Source organism: Saimiri boliviensis, chromosome 15 (genome assembly GCF_048565385.1).
Source record: "Saimiri boliviensis isolate mSaiBol1 chromosome 15, mSaiBol1.pri, whole genome shotgun sequence".
NCBI classification, from domain to species: domain Eukaryota; kingdom Metazoa; phylum Chordata; class Mammalia; order Primates; family Cebidae; genus Saimiri; species Saimiri boliviensis.
Window position 1 is genome coordinate 66,493,959 of NC_133463.1, and position 19,526 is coordinate 66,513,484.

At 36.3% G+C, this 19,526-nt stretch overlaps 1 long non-coding RNA gene across 1 annotated transcript; it reads left to right on the forward strand.

Moving 5' to 3' along the window:
- The first annotated feature begins 566 nt into the window (after positions 1-566).
- LOC141581409 (uncharacterized) lies at positions 567-9,593 on the forward strand. The gene is made up of 4 exons (XR_012513993.1): positions 567-2,449; positions 4,316-4,380; positions 7,431-7,502; positions 8,567-9,593. It is a non-coding gene; the product is annotated as an uncharacterized LOC141581409 (long non-coding RNA).
- The last annotated feature ends 9,933 nt before the right edge of the window (positions 9,594-19,526 follow it).

The window sequence follows — 19,526 nt, forward strand, 5'->3', positions numbered from 1 at the left end:
AACTTCACTATGTCAGTGGCAACAAACAATGAGTGCCTGTGCTTGCCTCTGCTCACATCATCTTCCTCCACCAACAGGCAAGTTAATTGCGCAAATAAAGGCAGCAACTCTTGTGCAGTTGAAAGAGCCTGGTGGCAGTAACTGGTAATCTTTTGCAGACCGGTAAAAATGGAGTTGGAGAAATAGTTGTAAGTTGGCACCATTTATGCGATATAGTTTCCTACTTACATTATATAAATAAATAAATAAGTAATGAAAGTGATGCCTACAGATTCTTTTTTTCGCACTAATTCCACATGCACAGCAACGGTGATGTGATAAATAGAATTTCATACCCCAAATCCATGGAACTTAAAAGTCAAACTCAAAACAACTATTCACTGAAATTTCATTGGCAAGCTTGTATGATTTTTTAAGCCTCTCAAGGGAGGATTTGGGGAATGAGCCTAAAAGAAATATAATTTTGAAATTTTATAGGGAAAATACTATTTTTCAATAAGATATAAAATATTTACTGTCAGTGATGGTGGTCTGAGTGATTGGTAGCTCTTACAATGACAGCATAGTGTTTAAGGATGCATTTCATCCTACATAAGCAATAATTTAAGCTATATATCAAAACCTTAAAAAAAAATCCAAACCCAGTGGAATAGAAATTGGCTATCTCTGAAAGTAAGTGTGTGTATATCCTTAATATCATTAGTTCTCTGTGAGTTTTTTCCAAATATTCCCATTTAGATTTTCCTACCTAACTTGTAAATTTTGGTCAAAAATACCGTGAAGGGTGCACAATATAGAGCTGGAAAAGGGAACCTGATAGACTCATTGCCCTGTTTAATTTGCCAGAATGATTTTCTTTCCTTTTGGGGTTCTTTCTGAGTCCTTGAGGAATGTTTCGTCTTTCTCTAGAGTGGGAGTGCAATGTATAAATCTTCCAAAAGCTTGGCTTACACTTCGTCTCTTACTCATAGAAAAAAATTTCCGGCAGGCATTCAGCTTTCTTACATCAACTGCTCTCACTTCAGTGGCCCAACCTAATTCCTCCACCTCTTCCACAGAGTCCCTCTGTGCAACTCAGGATCATCTTCACTACTTTTGTTGATTTTTTTTAACCTGATTGTATCTCTTTTTTCTGTATCTCTAATGCCTGCTCAGTTCTGCTGCCCTGCATTTATGTATTTATTTATTTTGTTTATCATACCTGAAATATCTTCTCTCCAGCATTTGTGACCTCAGGCTCTGTATTTCCTTAAAGTCCAGCTCCAGGCTCACCTCTCCCTTAAGCCTTCCTTGAATTCTCTTACTCAATGATGAATATTCCTGGATGTTTCATAGATCAGGCATACAGGATGATCTCACATTTGCTTACATAATAACTTGGGATTATTTATTTTCCAACTTTTTAGGTGGACAAACATGTCTGCATTACCCAGTAAACATAGTAGCAAATTTATTGGACTGGGAATTAGGGCCTTGTGGCCCACCACATAAATTTTTAAATATCACCTGAAGCAAATCACCTAACAACTCTGTCTTTGTCTTGTAAAGAGAACACAGAATTACAATAATATCATTTTTAAAGTACCTTCACTTTTAATATTATGCGAATCTTCAAGAGTAAAGATTACTTTTTGTTTCCCTTGTGTCTTTCACAACATGTACCACAGAGATGGACAAATAGTAATTTAATAAATGTAATTTAACTAATTTAATAAGTAACTGTTGGGAAATGGATAGATGTGTGGGTGGGTGGTCACTCACTCTGTGATCTTATCAACTTTATAATCCTTCATTTCTTTCAACCAGCCTAAAGCAAAAATCATCAAATACTTAATTGTTCTCTTTCTATATTGATCACATATGAATATTACTTTTAGCCTTCTCTTGTTTGGTTCCCAAATTGACTTCAATAAAGAAAACTCTCTGCCTCCCATGGTTTCTTCAGAAAAGCCCTGTGGACTCTACCCGCTGAAATAAGGATATCTAGCTGCTTCTACAACTTTAATTACTGCAAAAAGAAAAGATCCAAAGCAACACTGAGAAATGTTATACTTTTTTTTAAAAAAATGACTGCTTCTTATGAGATAAGATAATGTTGCATAACCAAGACCTGAAATTCAATTCTCATCTATGGTAACTCTAGCTGTTTCAATTATGTGAAATCATGTTCATCAACAATTTGACAGAGGAACACGAAAGAAAATTATTTCATGTCTTCCAACAGCCGCAGATTTGTGAGCAGAGAGAAAATGACAAGAGTATATTTGGATCAAAGCGTGAAGATGTGCTTAATTCTCTTCTAACACTGATTCTCAGCACCATTTTTAAGATATATGAATTAATTCTCATATACACCAACCAGATCCAGACTCCCATAGGATTTACTACTATAAGAGATGGTGGAGGTTGTTATAACATAAACCCTTACTCCAAATATGCAAACTACAAGGTAAGTTTCCTAATATATACAACACTTTATCCTGTTTTAAGCATAATTAAAGTATCTCTGTCTATTCCAAAATCAAGATATTCCATGACAATGGAATGAGAACCACCTATTCTGGCTTGGAAGGTCTCCATTTTAAATGTTGTGTATGATGATTATCCAAGTATATACCTACTTGTCAGGTTGTATTTCAATTTTTAATTTTGATCCCATGGTCACCGTAACTGTGGGCCATAAACTAATTTCAGTGATGATCCTGGCAATATCCTTCTCAATTGATATTTATTCAACAATCATATATCAAATAGAAATTTATTCAGTCAGACAATATTGCAAATATGTATTGTGTATTTATTAGGTGTCAGGTACTGTGCCATGATTTGGAGACACAAAGAAAAATGAAATACAGTATCAATCTTCTAGAAAAGAGGTCAACTAGTATTTCTGCAAAGGTCCAAGTAGTAAATCTTTTAGGCTGTGGGCCATATTGTTTCTTTCACAGGTACTCAACTCTGCCATTGTAATGGGAAAGCAGCCATGAGAATATAAACAAAAGCACCTGGTTGTGTTCCAATAAAACTTTATTTCAAAAAGCAGGTGGCAAGACTAGTTTTCCAGCCCCTGCTGTAATTACCTAAGGTGTAGAGCAGTACCATCTAATAAGAACGTAATGCAAGGCACAAACGTGAGCCATATATATACTTTTAAACTTTCTTTTTTTTTTTTTTTTTTTTGAGACGGAGTTTCACTCTTGTTACCCAGGCTGGAGTGCAATGGCGCGATCTCGGCTCACCGCAACCTCTGCCTCCTGGGTTCAGGCAATTCTCCTGCCTCAGCCTCCTGAGTAGCTGGGATTACAGGCACGTGCCACCATGCCCAGCTAATTTTTTGTGTTTTTAGTAGAGACGGGGTTTCACCATGTTGACCAGAATGGTCTCAATCTCTTGACCTCGTGATCCACCCGCCTCGGCCTCCCAAAGTGCTGGGATTACAGGCTTGAGCCACCGCGCCCGGCTATACTTTTAAACTTTCAATTAGACACACTGAAAAGTTAAAAGCAGTAAGTGGGGTTAATTTTAATAACATATTTATTTGACTGGGTATATCCCAAATATTATCATGACATGTGAACAAGTACTTAAAAATTACTGGGCAACATAGTAGGTTTTTGAAATCTGATGTTTATGTTACATGTACAGCACTGTTCAACTCGTTCCAGTCACATGTCAAGTACTCAGTAGCTACTACACTGGTTAGTGGCCAGCATGTTACACAGCCCAGGTCTAAACAGATATATAATTGGTAGGGATAAGTATGAAGTACTTAGAGTGAACCTGAAGGAGGAAAAGCCAACCTTATTTCCATGGTGGTTATGGCTGGTGGCCAGGGAGAGTTTTCATAGGAAAGGCATCCAGCATGAACAACAGTAATTCCCTAGTTGAGGATACAGGGAAAGAGGATTTTGAACAGAGGGAAAAATATGCTAAAAACCTAGAGAGAGGGAAAGGTATAGCTTCTTAAAACAACTTAAAGCAGCTCCTTATCTACAGAGTCAGGGTGGGTGGTGTGGGCCCTGAGCTAAGGCAGTGGCATTGGAAATGGAGGGAAGTGACTTAGATGTGAGAGATGTTAATGAGACAGAATTGACACAGTTTGGAGATGGATTGGACATAGATCGGATGAGGAAGAAGGAAGCAGAAGGGATGATGTTGAAGGTTTTAGCTTACACAGAATGCAATGGTCAATGACTTAAAAAACTCTTCTCCTACCACATTCATTTACTTTAAAAATAAGAGGTATTGCTTCTCAGCCTTTTGGCTAAGATCATGTGTAAAAACTAAGAGACTGTAAATGATTTTGCATGAACAGATTTAGCATCACAGAAATTTCAATGGCAACAAGACAGATGAGGAAGAACAAACAATACTTTCCAGGTAAGGTCTAACCACAAGGCAAGCCAATGACTCACTTTTGCATCTCCCGTGGAATGTAGCACAATCTGGGATGGAGTGAACTCTCAGCTCATTGTTCCTGAATTGAATAGCATCCTAAATTTCTGCTCTGTAATTACTCATAAGTGCCTGTTAAACTGCCATCTCCATCTCTGGATCAGAAGTTCCATGAAGGCAGAAACTTTGAATCAGGGACCTTGTGTCCTGCTGCCAGCACCTAAGTACGATGCCTGGCACAGAGAAAGTGCTAGACAAGTATTTATTAAATAAATAAATGTATTAAACAGGGAAAAGGAAGAATGTACAGAGCCAAAATTCCTTGTTCTTCAAGTCCCAGCTCAAATTTTCAGCCTTCATTTTCTTAGAAGCTCCCCTTAGAAGTTTCGTCCCCATCTCTGACCTTCCTAAATGCTTTGTTTAGTCCTCTTAGAGCATTTATTAGAAAACAGTATACATAACGGTAAGGACACAGACCCTAGAACTAGAATACCTTTGTTTAAATACCAGCTCCACCATTTGAAAGCTGTGTTTTCTTGAGCAAATTACTTAAAGTCCCTGAGCTCTGCAAAATTGAGAAAATTTTATGATCAATTTCATTAGGCTTGTTGTAAGGGTTCAACTAGCTAATAAATGAGAAATATTTAGCTCAATATCCAACACATAGTAAGCACTCAACAATTATCTATTACATATATCACTCTCCACTTTGATAATAAACTGCTGCGTTTATTGAACATATACTATATTCTGAGTACTATGGAAAGCCTGGAATATGTTTTCTTAAATAATAGGGTTGTATATGGATTTTCACAATGCAGCCATAGTTGATCCTATGGGTTATTATTTTATCTATCAACCATTATGGAACTGAGGCTGAAAGAGATTACGTAAACTGTCTGAGTTCTCATAAGTAGTAATTGGATTTGCTGTCATCTGAGCCCAGCTGATATTGCAACAGCCCCACACCTGGGTCTCCATGGATGTACACATCATATGTCTTATACCGAATTGTAAATTCCATTGCAGGCGAGGATTTTATCTGATTTATCTTTGCATCCCCTGAAGTATCTAGCTTAATGCCTTATATGCCATCAATGAGTAAATATTTATTAAATGATTAAACACAAAGTGAAGGGACCCCAAAGTCAAACTTTATCAATGTCACAATACTGTCCTAGCATTAACTCTGCAGAAGTTTTTCACATGCATTTTGAGTAGAGGGAACTCTTTATGGCAGCACCCACACTAACAGTCACATTCGAAAGGGCCCCAACAAAAACATTCTATACATAGGTCCTTTGTGTTCCACCCAGTGTTGGTTGGGCTCATCCAATACTTAGTATCCTAGAAAGTTGGTATTTATACTATAGAAGCAGCATGGTCTCTACATATTTGAAATTTTAAAACCCCTATAGGATGGATGCAGTAATCTTCCTCAGAAAATACTAATAGTAACCATCAAAACAATGAATAATAAATTCAGAATAATGAATCAAGAACTTGAGCATCAGACACAAACCAGGAGCAGCTAGGAAGCGAATCACCAGCTCCAGAGTGGAACGGATTTATCTGGGAAAGAGTATAAGAACTCACAGTAAAATAGAACTATAATTCAACCCAGCAATCCCATTATTGGGTATATACCCAAAGGAATATAAATCTTCCTACCATAAAGACTCACATACATGTATGTATATCACAGCACTGTTCATAGTAGCAAAGACATGGAATCAACCTAGATGCCATCAATGGTGGGCTGAATAAAGAAAATGTGGTACATTTAAACCATGAAATGCAGCCATAAAAAAATAATGTAATCATGTCCTCTTAGCAACATGGATGCCGCTGGAGGTCATTATCCTAAGTGAATTAATGCAGGAACAGAAAAGCAAGTATTGCATGTTACACGTGGGACCTAAACATTGAGTACACATATATACAAAGGAAAGAACAACAAACACTGGGGCCTCCTTGAGGGTGGAGGGTAGAAGGAGGGTGAGGATTTAACAACTACCTATCAAGTACTATGCTTATTAGCTGGGTGACAAAATTATCTGTACACTGAAACCCCAAGACATACAATTTACCCTTGAAACAAACCTGCTCACGATGAATCTAAAATAAAAGTTGTAAAGAAAACAACAAAAATAATAAAAATTTTACAAAGAGTTCACAGGATTCCAAAAATGCTAGAGCAGCAGTTCTTTAAGTTTGGTTCATGGACCATCAGCACTGGCATCACCTGGGAACTCAACAGCAGTGTAAACTCTCAGCCCCCACCCAGACTTCTAAAATAAGAAGCTTTAATATGGGACCCAGCAAACTGTTACAATAAGTCCTCAGGATGATTCTGATGAATGCTCAAGTTTGAGAACCACTGAGCTATGGTGTAGATCTTCATGATGTATAAATTCATTTTCCAGATATGAATTCTGGACACATAATTTTTCCAAGACCACAAAGCTAGTTAGAAAAGAGCAGAATGTACACCTCCTGGTTCAGAGTAAGGAGGGCTGGGAGAGGTAAAGGTAGATGTAAGGAAACTTTATGTTCCTAGAGCCTAAGTCTCATTTCTATCCATGGATTATGAGAACAGCAGTTATTTCTGGATGAAGCCTGCAGAGACAAGCTCTGAAGACCACTGGATTAATGGTTATAAGTCCTAGAGTAAAAAGAGTTAAGCCAGTGTTCTTTACAGAAGAGCATTTAATATGAGGATATGAAATATTAATCTTCCAGAGGATAACAGGATATATGGCATTTAAACAATTTTTTGACCATAAACTGTATTAGGCTATAAAAACAAAAAAGTGAAATGCCCCAGAAACTGCCCAGGTTGCCACGTGACCACCATACACTTCTGTTTCTGGTTCTTAATTCCAGAAGTTTCTTTCCAAGGCAGCATTCAGAGGGGAAAAAATGGGAAAATTGTGGTCTATGTCATGTCAAAATAGTAATGTTTGTTTTATAACTGATTGATTTATTCTTTAACTGTCAATCAAATCAGTCAATCAAATGTGCTTACCTTGTAGTTCACAGAGTCCTAAAGGGTTCCTGGTTCCCAAGGTTCCATAAGCTCCCGGAAATTACAAGCAATATTTTGAGTATGTATAAATGTGATATTTGGGGGAAGGGATTTCCAGAGATTTTAATTAAATATTTTAAGGGACTTATGGCTTATGCAATCATTAGATTTGTTAGCTCTCTGAAAATGCAGCTAGTGACATCTGGGTTTTCCCTTTATTAGCTTAAAGTCTCACAATTTTTCACTTAATTCTACTATGAAATTCTCCTGATTGCTCATGTTACTTTCATTCCAGTCTTTGTTGGGTCCTTACTCTAATTTTCTTAAATTTTGAATCTATTACATTCATTTCTAAAAACCTTTAATGGCTCCACTGTTGACTGTCAATTCAAGTACAAATGCTGTAGACCTCCCACAATAAGGCTCTTATTATCTTGTCTTTCTCTCACTCTTGTGTATCCTACAGTCAAATACACAACTTGTTTTCTCCAAGGATACACTGACCTATACTACCGCTATATTTGGACTACCTAGGTCTATTTTCTTCTTCAACATTCTTTACTCGCATCTCAAAAGCCTTCTCTTCCATGAAGTCTTCTTCAGTCGCCAAATAATAATTATTATTTTCTCCTTCCATCATGAACCCAAAATAAATATGTGCCAATCTCTTATGACATTAATTCTACTTGGAACCCATATAATCATTATTGATGTGCTTACTACCCCTCCTGTGTCAGAGCACGGAACTGTTATTCCTTGTTTTAAACGTGACATTAAGTTCTTTCACTGAACCACCCTATTCAAGGTCTTCACCAAAAAAGCAGTATTGACCCCTATCATGCCCTAATTGAAATGCTCAGATTCTGATTTTTTAAAAGTTTTTTTCTAGTTCAGAAACTGAACCACAGACAGTGGCTTCTATGCAAGCTTGTCTTATTTCTAAGATGAAAGAATACAATTAAGGCAGATCAATACAACAACAAAGATTTCCCCTTTCTCTTTGTTCTTTTGCTCCTTGTGTTGAAGAACTCTCAAATGTGTTTTCAGAACTCAGGAGTGAAAAAATAATCATTTTTGTTTTTAACAGATCAGTTGACCTCTAGTATTTATCATTTCCTAATCCTACTTTCTTTTCCTCTTCAGTTGAGATGCCTAGCCTGGAGAAAGATGCCCTCCACCTCAACCCAAGGCCCTAAGTAGTCTGCTTCGTTCTGACATGTGAACAAAATCACAGTGAAGTTCAAGTGGGAGCAGAGTAGTAGGTAGCCGTGACTATGGAAATAACAGAGTTCAGAGCCAACTCTATCAGTGTGTGTTAAGACTGATACCAACTGGCAGAGATTGATTGGCAAATACAAATAGAATGATGACTAAGTCAACACAGGTGCTTACCTACCACCTTTCCATGTGTTTATGCTTAAGCATCTCAATTAACTGTTCATTCTGCCTACATTTCCTTTATTCCTGAGACGGATTTTTCTGGCAAACTCGGCTATGTAGAAGTGAAAAGAGCAATCTACCAAAAATAATCTAAGTGGGCCCTAATCTCCTCTCAGTATTTTCTGTCTGACTTTGGGCAATTCTTCCTTCTACTTGTTTGCCTTGGTTACTCTCTTTATAAAATAGGAATGATGTCTTGCTTTTCTCATTAAGTCTTGTGTCTGCTCTAAGTTATGTGGATGCTATAATTCAATAAATGTTAAATGATGCTAACAGTTTGCCTCATATCCTTCAAAAGCACCTTGAATGCTTAGGATGAATCCAATAAATAAACTAACATAAGTTCAATATCTAGGAGAACTGCTTAATGAAAGAGTAACTGAAGTATTCCCAAGTTAATTATTACCAATCAGGGTGGGTGTGAGAGATGATTTGCTTTTTTCAACTTCAATTTGAGGGATTGATTTTATGGCTTCTCAGGTCTCCTTCACTGTTGAAATCCTACAGAACAAATGGAGAATCAATAAAAGAAAAGTATGCTATGGCTTAAGCCTGAGTTCCTGTTCCCTCTATCTTTCCAGTTTTTTCCAAAATCAGTGTTGCTATCGTGGTTCTGTTTTGCTTAAAAATCTAGATACGTACACCTAGCTTTTTAAAATAATACAAATATGTGTGAGCAATGATATTCTGTTATGGTCTTTTCCATGTGCTGTTCACTATCCCAGAACATTGGAAAATTCTACATTCAAATATTAAAACAGAACACCTGCGTGAAATGTGCACTTACTTTCATTTGTGCTTATTTAAAAGGAATTTTGTCTAGAATCTCTTCCTGTTACTGTGCTTGAAATTTAACTATCTTGCTTCTTAGGAACGACTATAAAGGGTGTGATATTGCAAAAAATCACATTTTATGATAATTTTACTTTATAATAATATATAAAATATGGTCTGCACCACATAATGGCAGGCTCAAAGATAGAGAGTAAGGCTTCATTTATCCAGGATGGTTGGGAAATGAGGTGTCTCTGCTGTGATTTGTCCTGATAACTGAGGCTTATTCCCTTTGCATGTCGAAAGGTTTTATTTAAACTAATTTCAGTAGAAAGATTTCTCAAATGTATCACACAGTTTCCAGCCTAATTAAATATATACTGAAGCTATTAACCTGCTGTTAATGATAAGTCAGCACATGGCTATCAGCCATCACACAGGGCTGCATCATGGTCAGAGGGGAGCCTGAGAGGGGAAAGCGTGCTTGCGCCTTTGCTCCATGCTCCCCACTTGTTCTGCTTTCTGAGTCATGTCTGTAACAGGCTTTCTATTGCCCTTCTCACTGTTAGTGGCCTTTTTATCAGTTTTCAATACTCTCACTCCAAGCAATTTTTTATTCCTTTAAATTCCTGTTTTTAATTTGTAGAAAGCCCAATAATAAAGCCCTGTTAGGAGTAGATGGTAAACAAGCGTCATTCCAACTGGGGTACAACTAGGAGTCAGTGAGGATCAATGAGGGTTCGTGTGTAGACAAGTAGCAGATGTTCCAGCTGCCTGGTTTTCTACCAGGACCCAGAGAATGAGGTTACTGAGAGCCTTCCATGCAAGCAAGTACTCTCATTATTTTGCTTTGCATTTTTACCTCATTATTTCACTCAGATAGTGTGTGCTCAACTACATTATATATAAAGTCCTTGAGGGCAGGAAACACATTTTATTGTTCATCTGTTTTGCCACACTACCTAAAATAGTGCTGAGTATATTTAAAAAAAAAAAAAAAAAAAGCATGCTCATGTAATTTGACTACGCTATGTCTTCCCCCAGAACCCTGGAGAAATTTACATTGAAATGTTAATTCACTATGATACCTATTTCTGTCATTTGGCATTATTTGTGCCAAACTTTTCCTCCAATAGCATTGACTGACTTGCCCTAGGCATTGCTGTAAATAAAGATTTCTTGTTTAATTTGTGGCACTGTAATTGGAAGCCAGTCTCCATCTCAGCTATTCTCTTTTGATTCACAATTGTTTCACAGAGAATTTTTTTCTGGTCTGTACACTTTGTAGGCAAAATTCCAGCTTTACCCTATAGCCCAACTATAGTCCTTATCTTTCACACTGTAAAGGCCCAGTAACTCATCAATATTTCTTAAGCTGTGCCTAACTCAAATTTTTTTTGGCCTATCAAAGGATCTGTCTTTTTTAGAATATCTGTTTCTTTTTTAATCATGACTGTCAAAAGAGTTTTGAGTAGAGACTGGTCCTCAGATACAAAAGCAAAGACACTTTAAATATCTGGCCCATTTATATATTTATTCTAAATTTTTTATGCAATGTCACACAATGCCATGTGTTACCTCAATTCTTCTCATCCTGCAAAAGTCACTACAGAAAATCAGGTTTCCTTATGGCTTCAACTTTTTAGGAATCACCTTCTCGATTTGCCTGAAATGTGGAAGTGCATGCAATCTCTGCCATGCTGCAAACATTTCTTGTTTCTATCTATAATGTTTTGGTTGCTTTTAAAGTCATTCTCTAAACCTGTAATGTGTCCAGGCCACTTGTCTGTAGACACTTGGAAAGTGGGGTCACTGATCTAAATACAATGTGCTAACATCAATCTCTGCTTTCTACATAGTACCTGTAACCAAATCCTCCTGGGAATGGGAAGGTCTATTCAGTTTCTGATATTATTGCAATCATTCACTGGCTATCTCCTTTGACATGACCTTCTTTCCTCAAAGCTAACTCTTTAAAACCCCATCTCATTTACTTGTGAGAAAGAAGGTGCAAAAGTCACCTCTGTGCTTATTGCAAACATTAATTTTTCTTCAGGACGCTCTTGAAAATCCAGAATGACCACAGCTTATCCTGATTCTTAAGCTGTACACTCTGTAACAGAACATAGGATTCATACAATATAGTCCCATAGATGGCTGAATAGATTTTCCAGTAAAATATGTGTGTTAGGGAATGAATAAAAAATGCTTACTGTATGTGCATCTTAGAGGACAATAATAAAATACTCATGTACTCACCAAAGATTTGAGACGCTCAGCATTACGACCCCATTAGCACGCTGTGTACCCCTCCCCACTTGTCACCCTTTCTATTTTCCTAGAGGTAATCGCAGTCCTGAATCTTGCCTCTTTTTCTCCTTCTCTTTTGCTATCTTCCTCTCCCTCTATCTCTCAAACTCTCTTTCTCTCATAGTTTATTACCTTTATATGGTTTCTTAAATAATATTTCATTGGGAGGCCAGGCGCAGTGGCTCATGCTTGTAATCCCAGCACTTTGGGAGGCTGAGGCGGGTGGATCAGGAGGTCAAGAGATTGAGACCATCCTGGCCAACATGGTGAAACCCCGTCTCTATTAAAAAAAGAAAAATTAGCTAGGCATGGTGGCGCACACCTGTAGTCCCACAGCTACTTGGGAGGCTGAGGCAGAAGAATCACTTGAACCTGGGAGGCAGAGGTTGCAGTGAGCCAAAAATAGCACCACTGCACTCCAGCCTGGCAGCAGAGTGAGACTGTCTCAAAAAATAAAAATAAAAATAAATAAATAAATAAAAATAAAATAATAAATATTTCATTTGGTATTTGGCTTTTTTATTTATGCACGTGAAATTCTACAGGTAATTTTTTTGGTGATAGGCTTATCACATTCCATATTATAAGATTCATCAGTGTTGAAGAAGATAGCTGTAGCTCTTTTTCTCTTTCCTTCCTTCCTTCCTTCCTTCCTTCCTTCCTTCCTTCCTTCCTTCCTTCCTTCCTTCCTTCCTTCCTTCCTTCTTCCCTGCCCTGCCCGGCCCTGCCTTTCCCTTCCTTCCTTTCTTTCTTCTTTCTTTTGACACAGTCTCGTTCTGTTACCCAGGCTGGAGTACAGTGGTGTGATCTTAGCTCACGGCAATCTCCACCTCCCAGGCTCAAGCGATCCTCCTGCCTCAGTCTCCCAGGTTCCTAGGACTACAGGCACACATCACCATGCCCAGCTAATTTTTGTATTTTTGTAGAGACTGAGTTTCACTATGTTGCTCAGGTTAATCTTGAACTCCTGGGCTCAAGTGATCCTCCCACCTCTGCCTCCCTAAGTGCTGGGATTACAGGTGTGAACCACTACACACAGCCAATAGCTGTATTTCATTATTTTTAACTATGATATACTATACTAGTCTATGAATATACCACAACTTAAGAATCTATTAAACTGTTGGTAGACAATTTGGATACTTTCCTGTTTTCTGCTATTATGAACAATGATGCTTGAGAATTTTTGAATTTTCTGGTGTACACAGGCTAGAATTCCTCAAGGACTTATATCTAGGGGTGTAGGTATGACTGTAGGAAATTTTCATCCACAGTTCTACTTTATAATGACACATTGCTTTCCAGTTCTACCAGTTTATACTCTTGTCTGCAAGAGATAACTATTGCTATTGCCCGTATACTCACCACACTTGATATTAATCACCTTTTAATTTTTTGGTAAACTGGTAGGCATGAAATGATATCCCATTGAGATTTTAATTAGCGTTTCTTTGCTTAACAATAAGGTTGAGCATCTTGTCTTATGTTTATGGTAATTTGTATTTCCTCATCTGTAAGATGTATGTTTAAGTTTTTTGTTCTTAGTTTCATTGTGGTGTTCATATTTTCAAACACAAATATTTAATCATTGACATAGATTGCAAATTACTTATTTCAGTATAAGTCTTTTCTCTTCATTGTGTATACGGTGTTTTTATTCTATAAATGAAAGCTTTACATTGTAATGTATGTACATTTTATTATCAATTTCCTTTGGACTTGATCATTTAAGAAACAATTTTACTTCAAATTCATATGACTGTTTCAAAGATTCTTAGAAGTTTTGAAATATTGCCTTTCACATTTACGTCTTTCATCTGCTTGGAATTAATTGTAGTTTATGGTTTGTAATACAGAACTGTTTTTTTTTTTAATTCTTTTCATTTATATAATCAATATTCCAAGCATCCTAATAAATAGTTTATTCTTTTCTAACTGATGTACCGTTGCTGAACTGACATAAATTAAGTTTCGTGTATGCTGTGGGCCTGTTTCTGAGGTCCCTGTTTAGTTGAATTTGTCACTTAGTAAATCTTTGTAGCAATAATGCATTGTTATAATTACAATATCTTTAAACTAAAATTACATCTGGTAAGACAACTCCCTTTCCTTATATAAAAACATTGTTTTTCAGAAATGTTTGATTTGGTTAGATTATTAACTTAACTTTTGGTTAGGTAATTAATTTGAGATGTTTTCTCCTTTTAGGATAGGTGTTCACAGCTATACATTTCTCTCTAAGCATTTCTTATGCAAGATGAACCCTTGAGGTTAAAAGCAAAATGATGGGGAAAGATAAGCCATTCCAACAGTAATCAAAAGAGAAGTGAAGTGCTGTGTTTATATAAGACAAAATAGACTTCAAGAAAAAAACTATTGCTACAGACAAAGAAGGCTATTTTATACTGATGCCAATCCACCAAGGGCCAATCCACCAAGAAGATAAAACAGTTATAAACTTATATCCACTTAACAGAAGACCCCAAGAAAACATGAAGCAAAACTGATAGAATTGAAGGGAGAAATACATTAATTCAATACTCTAATCTCAATAATGGATAGAAGAACTAGACAGAAGATAAACAAGGAAAGAGAAGACTTGAACAACATTGTAAACAAACTGGGCCTTGCAGCGGCTGCAGAACACTCCATACAACAGCAGAATACACATCCATCTCAAGTGCACATTGAACCTTCCCCAGGATGGAACGTAGGTTAGGCCATAAAATAAGTCTCAGCAAATTTCAAAGGACTAAAATTGTTCTAGTGTGTTCCTAGACCATAATGGGACAAAATCAGTAACAAGAAAATTTGGGAAATAGGAAATTCACAGATATGTGGGAATTAAACACACAATATTAAATAACCAATGCATCGGAAAAGAAGTCACAAAGAAAATTTAAAAATACATAGAATTGGGCCAGCACAGTGGCTCACTCCTGTAATCCCAGCATTTGGGGAGGCCAAGGTGGGTGGATCCCCAGGTCAGAAGATTGAAACCATCCTGGCTAACATGGTGAAACCCTGTCTCTACTAAAATATAAAATAATAATAATAATAATAATAATCAGCTGGGTGTGGTGGTGCATGCCTATAGTCCCAGCTACTCAGGAGGCTAAGGCAGGAAAATTGCTTAAACCTGGGAGGCAGAGGTTGCAGTGAGCTGAGATCATCCCACTGCAGTCCAGCCTGGTGACATAGTGAGACTTTGTCTCCAAAAACAAAGAAAAAAAAAAGATTTTTTAAATTAAGTGCTATGGCAACTTAAGTTTCACAAGCAAAAGAATGAAGTTGGACCCCTACGTCATATTATGTACAAAAATTAACTCAAAATCGATAAAAATATCTAAATATAAAAGCTGAGATTATAAATCTCTTAGAAGAAAACATAGGTGTAAAATCTTCATGACTTTGGATTAGGAAGTGGTACTTAGATATGACACCAAAAGCACAAACAACAAAATGAACGAATGAAAAATGGTGTGGGAATGAAAAATGATGCAACTACTTTGGAAAACAGTTCAGCAGTTTTTTAAAAAGTTAAACATAAAATTTCCTTTAAGATTCAGCAATTCTACTCTTAGATATACACCTAAGGCAATTGGATATAAATAAATATGTACTTCCTTTATGCCCATATACACCCTTAGATATATGTAGATATAAATATGTGTCCAAACAAGATCTTGCATATGGATGTTGCTAAAAGTATTATAAGTAGTCTCCAAAAAAAAAAATAGAAATAATCCAAATATCCAACAACTGAGGAATAAAGAAAACGTGATATATTTATATGATAAAATATTATTTGACCATAAAAAAGAATGAAGAACTGATACATGCTATAATATGGATAAAGCTTGAAGACATTATATTAAGTAATGAAACTGGTCCCAAAATGTCACGTATTGTGTGATTCCATTTGTATGAAATGAGAAATTTCCATGGATCTTTTATGTTTCCTTGAAAATTATATGTATTCTACAACTGTTGGATTCAGTGTCTTATAAAAGTCTATCAGGTTCTATTATAATCTTCTAGTCTTACTAAGTTTTTAATGTGTTTGATCTACCAATGAAACACAAATGTTTAAATCTTCCACTTTGATACTGAAATTGTCACTTTCTCCTTGTAGTCCTATTAATTTTCATTGTATATGCTTGAGGCTATTAGGTGCATACAAGTTTAGAATTATTATCTTTCTAGAAAATTGAATGGTTTATCATTATTTAATTGGCATCTTCAGTAATATTTCTTTCCTTAAAATGTTTTGCCAGATATTAACATGATTACACCAACCAGCTGTTATATATATTTTTAACTAACACCATAAGCTTATTAAAGGATTCTTTTACATTCAATGTGCCACAATTGATTACATTAATAAGAACAATTGAGAGGATTTTAAATTTTATAAAGAACCTTTTAATGTGGACTTTTACTTTTTCACTAAGGTATTTCATTCAAAAGCATTTGATGTAACTGTCAGTTTCTCAAAACATCTGATAGTTATAAATTGCTAACCATGTCCACATCATGAGTTATGACAAATAATACCAAAATATGCTGACTTAATTAGCATCACACAAGCAACCTTCTTAATCAGCTGATATGATGGACAATTAAACTATTTTAGAAGTTAGAATTACATACTCATAAAACTAAGTTTAAATATTTTCTCTGCTCTGTAATATATAAAATGGGCTTTGACATGACACTAAAGTAAGTCCTCTTTTTTCACCAGTGCTTGCTCTGGATTATATTTACTCTGCAAAATATAAACCTCCTTTGTCAATACCTTCAATCCATCAATTTATCTCACTACTTTTCTTTTCATTGCCTGCTCTTGTTGACCTGTATTTTCTCTGCAATTTCGAGTACAGTGCCATAACTACAGCAATAATATCTTTTATCTCATACAGTTTTTTGAAGTGTAAAAAGCACTTGTAGGTATATTAGTAGGTACTCAGAAACTATTTGTTGAATGGAATTATTCTGTGTTTTCACGATTACCAAATAGGAATTTAACAATGACACAATCAAGAATTTTGTGTGTGGTATTGGATATCCTGGAAGCTGAGTCTGTTCCCAATCTCTATCTGTGTCTCCCGCCCTATGCGCTTGAAATGTCTGCTGCAATTTCCTTCATTATTATGTGCTAAGAATGCAGCCAGAAAGACTGCTCACCTCTATAAAGTAAAACTAAATTCTTACCTTCATTCATCATTACCACTGAATATAGATTTTCTATGAAAAGGCCAATCCATTTTTAAAAGTTGAATGGATAACTGGAAAGTAATTTATAGCTGATTAATATTTAGGGACCAAAAAAGCCCAATACAAGAATATTTCCCAGATTTATTGAACTTTGATGAGGACTTGATAGAATTTTCATTTTTTCATTCACTCAGTTCTTACCTTTTTTTGGTTCTGAACTAGTCAGTGGAATGTCACTGGCCATGTTGAGCTCGGTAATTCTGCTACTGTTATTGAATTAATCTATTTCTATGGCAAGACTGCCAGCTTGAGATAGTCTTTTGCCTGCTGAGCCATTTGCAGTGATGGATGACACAAGGAATAGTAACACTTTCCAATTTGGCATCTTTTAGGCATTAACTGGGTCTTTTATTACACATCCTTTCAGTTTTACTCTTATTTTTCTTTGAACTCATTGACTTCTAGACAAGAAAATGACACATTTCCTTAAGGAATCCTTTTTAGCCAGCAGTTGATGCCATTTTAAAAAGAACTTTTTAGAAAAGACAGAAGTGACTCTTAAAACTTAATGTTCTTCCTTAGGAGAGAAGGTGAAAATTTTGTTAAAATATGTGAACAAGTGTTTGTTTACCTAATAACAGAATATCTCATATAGAGAGAACCACCTGAAGCTTGAAATTGGCATTTTATGAGAATTAAGAGAGAATAATCTTTAATAATTTACAACAATTGCAGTAATTTTACGTGTAATCAATGATTATTGCTATTTGCAAAATATGTTCATTTCTCTCCTTCCGTATGTAGGACAGGTTTATAGTTCCTGACCTCCTTAAGATTGGGTGGGGTTATTTGGCTAGTTCCACCTATTGAATTGTCTGCTTATATGAGTGTGTCATTTCTGAGCTGCGTCATGCAATGTGAGGTCCTCAAGGGTTCTCTTATCCCTCTGGCTGGCAACGGACAATGTTTGAGACAATGACTATCTTGTCCATCAGTCAGATTCCCCAAGTGACTACTTCAAGGAGTCAACCTCTGCTGATTTGCAATGGACAGGTAGCATGGCCAAGAAACAATTCTTTGTTACCTCAACTACGGAGATTTGGGGTTTATTTGCTAGAATAGCATAAAGAAGTTTTGCGCTTTATTTTAAAGATATTATGGAACTTCCTAGTACAAATAGGCAAAAATTACAAATTAGCCCAGACTACTGCTTAAATTTAGAGGTAAACCATACACGACAGGCTGTTAAAGATTTTAACTTTTTAAGGTTGTTAATAAATTCTTTAAGTTTGAGGTTGTTGATTAGGACCACCATATTCTCTCATAAATTCTGCCTAGTGTTGCTGAACAGGATCATATATGAAACACTCAGATACAAGTAAACCATGAACATCTCGAGCTTTTGAGAAGGAATGTAGTCAGATTTGTTAAATCATGCTTTTAAGAACATCAGTTTTATCTCTGACTGCATTCCTTATTAGCTCTTCTGTAACTGCTTGAAGCCTTGATTTTCTCATCTGTAAAATAGAAATGATAATATATCCATGTGGTGGTTATGGAAAAAACACCAGTGAGAACAATATAGTCATCTTATATAAAAGTGTAAGTGTTTGTTGCAGTGCTGGACCTAGAGGAAGTGCTCAGTAAATCTTGCCTCTGCTCCTGTTTAGAAGGGGTAACTACACAAATTCAAAACTCTTACCAATACTGCAGGGACGCTACTCCACACACCACCCACTTTTCTTCTCTTTTCTGTTCTGATTCTTTATGGTTCTGCTTTATTTTTCCTGAGAAAAGTCAGCCTGAATCACAAACTATGCCTTTTGTGCCACCAAGTTATGGGTAAGAGGAGCATGGTGATAATGACAGCAGCCCTGTCTCGTGTTGTGTGCCTGGTCCTTGCCATAGGCACTTCCCACAAGTTTTTCTCCTTACAACTGCCCAGTAAGATGTACTTTTTTTTCTTCATTTTTGCAAATGAGAAGATTAAGGGTAGATATTTGGATAAGGTTATATATCTGTTAATTGATACTATCAGAATTTGATCCAGGGCTCTTCACCACCAAATGGGGGAAGATTGGGCTCTTCACCACCAAACGGGGGAAGCAGATACCCAGGTTTGCCTCCAGCAATCTCTGTGTATGTCTAGTATCCTGGCATTCCATCTGGTTTAGTATTTGTCTTAGATTTTTTATTTTTACTAAAGTATTATTATTAATAGCTGCATTAAAACATGCCAGGTGACACAGTTTGGCTGTGTCCCCACCCAAATCTCATTCAAATTCCCATGTATTGTAGGAGGGACCCTTTGGGAGATAATTGAATCATAGGGAAAGGTCTTTCCTGTGCTGTTCTCTTGTGA